Source organism: Lissotriton helveticus, chromosome 9 (assembly GCF_964261635.1).
Source record: "Lissotriton helveticus chromosome 9, aLisHel1.1, whole genome shotgun sequence".
NCBI classification, from domain to species: domain Eukaryota; kingdom Metazoa; phylum Chordata; class Amphibia; order Caudata; family Salamandridae; genus Lissotriton; species Lissotriton helveticus.
In genome coordinates this window covers 1,040,779,980-1,040,783,780 of record NC_136070.1, presented here as the reverse complement: position 1 = coordinate 1,040,783,780, position 3,801 = coordinate 1,040,779,980, and positions in this window count along the sequence as shown.

Genomic DNA, 3,801 nt, shown 5'->3' with positions numbered 1-3,801 from the left:
GATGTCCTATCTACTTTGTTAGTTAGAATAGGCTTTTGTTTATGTAGAGAACTGATAGATTAGGGAACAGTAAATGTAATATGGCTTTGGACATGCAGAGCGTGGAGATGGGACAGAGCCTCCTGTACCAGGCAGACCAGACTATTGCTACTTTGAAAACGGTGCTGCAGGTGTGTTTCTTTGTTTGGTGATGGGAACATGGGCCGTTTATCTACTCTCAGGAGATGCTATACCCCGATTGGTCCAACCAGAGGGATTTGGTGGGACGAAGCAATCCAGAACTTTTTTTAATTGTGCAAACTCCTAGGGCCTGATTCACAAAATGAACTTAGGACTCAATCCTAAACTTACTGCTATTTTGGCATTCACAGAATGAACTTACTACTTTTGGTATTCACAGAAGTTAGGATATTGTCTTAAGTTTGTCTTAAGACAAATTTAAGACAGACTTAAGACAGACTTAAGACAGACTTAAGACAGACTTAAGACAAACTTAAGACAAACTTAAGACAGACTTAAGACAGACTTAAGACAGACTTAAGACAAAATCCTAACGGCTCCCGTGAGCCTTGAGCTGACGAGCTCTTGGAGACGCACCTGCGCGCCGGAGAGGCATCAGGGCCTGTGACGGTTACTTGGAGGCCTTCTCATCCACCCCAAACACTGCTCTGCTGACGAGGGAAACTGTCCCGAAACCCGGGCCATGTCTCGGGTCCAGAGATCTTGGGGATAACGAGTAACCACTCGCACCAACTGTGGTGAACTACTTTTTACTCGTCCATCTACATGCACTACATGTACCAGAGTGCTAAGGGGCGACCCGGAGGAGAGGCTAGCGGTGTGCGATCCATCTTGGTTGTACTTAAACGCCTCCCGTGAGCCTTGAGCTGACGAGCTCTTGGAGACGCACCTGCGCGCCGGAGAGGCATCAGGGCCTGTGACGGTTACTTGGCGGCCTTCTCATCCACCCCAAACACTGCTGACGAGGGAAACTGTCCCGAAACCCGGGCCATGTCTTGGGTCCAGAGATCTTGGGGATAACGAGTAACCACTCGCACCAACTGTGGTGAACTACTTTTTACTCGTCCATCTACATGCACTACATGTACCAGAGTGCTAAGGGGCGACCCGGAGGAGAGGCTAGCGGTGTGCGATCCATCTTGGTTGTACTTAAACGGCTCCCGTGAGCCTTGAGCTGACGAGCTCTTGGAGACGCACCTGCGCGCCGGTGAGGCATCAGGGCCTGTGACGGTTACTTGGCGGCCTTCTCATCCACCCCAAACACTGCTCTGCTGACGAGGGAAACTGTCCCGAAACCCGGGCCATGTCTCGGGTCCAGAGATCTTGGGGATAACGAGTAACCACTCGCACCAACTGTGGTGAACTACTTTTTACTCGTCCATCTACATGCACTACATGTACCAGAGTGCTAAGGGGCGACCCGGAGGAGAGGCTAGCGGTGTGCGATCCATCTTGGTTGTACTTAAACGGCTCCCGTGAGCCTTGAGCTGACGAGCTCTTGGAGACGCACCTGCGCGCCGGAGAGGCATCAGGGCCTGTGACAGTTACTTGGCGGCCTTCTCATCCACCCCAAACACTGCTCTGCTGACGAGGGAAACTGTCCCGAAACCCGGGCCATGTCTCGGGTCCAGAGATCTTGGGGATAACGAGTAACCACTCGCACCAACTGTGGTGAACTACTTTTTACTCGTCCATCTACATGCACTACATGTTCCAGAGTGCTAAGGGGCGACCCGGAGGAGAGGCTATCGGTGTGCGATCCATCTTGGTTGTACTAAAATCCTAACTTAAGTCTGTCTCAAGTCAGTCTTAAGTCTGTCTTAAGTTGTCTTAAGTCTGTCTTAAGTTTGTCTTAAGACAACTTAAGACAAAATCCTAACTTCTGTGAATACCAAAAGTAGTAAGTTCATTCTGTGAATACCTAACGTAGTAGGTGCATTCTGTGAATGCCAAAAGTAGTAAGTGCATTCTGTGAATACCAAAATAGTAGTAAGTTTAGGATTGAGTCTTAAGTTCATTCTGTGAATCGGGCCCTTATAGTTTAGCAGATTCTTACCTGACTTCACTGAGGGAAGACCTTTCTCGAACTCTGCTTATTCCCCTGGCTTGTAGTATTGAGTTTCATGCTTGAACACCTGTGCTTATATCCCCGGAACCTTAACTGAGTTCAACAGATGCTGACACCTTTCTCTTAATTTCCCCTCGCCACCTTCAATGCCTTATTTAGATTAGGGAAGTTCCTTTATGGAACCAATCTATTTTCTGTTTTGTATCTTTTTATATTTTGCATCTTCTTTTTCATAATATACAAATTTAGATTGCATGACCAAATTTATATGTATATGTTTATTTGATAAATTGGTTTACTGACTGATTGATTTGTAACTTTGACTAAGTTGTAAATAAACCTTCATGACTTTGACACCATCCTCTCTATCGTGTTTGTGGAGTCAATTGGTGTAGCTGTAATGGAGATTTTGAGCTGAAGCTAGCTCCTTTCACATAGTTCTAGTCAACAGTCAAAGGTCCATATAAGCAGTGGCACATTCTGATAGATGACCACCTTAGAAAGTTGAGATGCACGGATGTGCGCTTGATCAATTGGTAGCAGAGGATGTTTTGCATAAAAGAAGAAAACAACCCACCTCCAATACAATGCTCTAAATAAAGAGTTAAATATAGAAGATAATTGCACAAAATCTTAAAATCTTTTTCAGATGGAAAGCATCAAACGTTTATCTTTATTTTCACCTTCATGTTCACAGTCCATATTTTAAGACACAATAACTTATCCAAATGCTTTGATAAAGGTAACTGTATCACCTTCACATGCTTAAAAAAAAAACTACTCACAAATTTCTTACATACCACTCATACTGACACATCTCCTGGTAACACATTAAGACTGTCTTGTGGACAGATATGAAGAAAACAAATAAATAAGCTCATACGTATTTTGGCATATAGGATGTATAATAGCCTTATATAATTCCAAAAGACTATTAGCCTGACAAACATTTACAAGCCTATATAGAACATATATAAATATAATGGATGGCTTATTTATACTTTATAAATTTGATACTCATCATACTGATCTGGATGCATCATATTCCTTTGTTATGTCCCAGGGGAAGTAGTGCAGGTGGCGGTGTGCGTTTTGGTGTAAGGTGGCCAGCTGGCCACACAACTTCTTCAGAGCACAATTAGAAAACAAAATGTTGTACAAGTAAAAACAAGGAGGGCGGAAACACACTTGGCCAAGTCCCTACGGATATCTAAAAGAAAAATAATAAGTTATTAATGACTTAAACAAATCAAGGCATCCTCAAAGTTAACCCAGACACCTCCAAAGTGACATTCAACAACAAGAAACACACACACAAAGGATAGGAATAATATCACCAAATGCTTCACCTGGTGTCTAAGACGTAATACTTTCAAAAGGAAGAGCCAACAGAGGAAATGGTAATAGGATCATGTACTTACCTCCGATGTTTACAGTAAAAAGAGAGGATGTTTTGTCACTGGATTGTAGAGAGCCAGAAATATTATAGAAGAAGATCTAGAACTTGTCTAAGTCCAGCCAAAGTCCCTAAAGTCCATTACCCGTTTTGGAGTATTGGAGAAGTTTCGGAAGTTGCGGGGTCCGAGCAGTGAGTATAAGCAGGGATCTGTATAGCAAAGTGTGTGTCAAGCTTTCGGTGTCTGCGTTGACTTGCATTGTGGCCTCTACTTTAAGACTAAGAAAGCTGAGAAGCTGGACAGAAAAGCTGACGT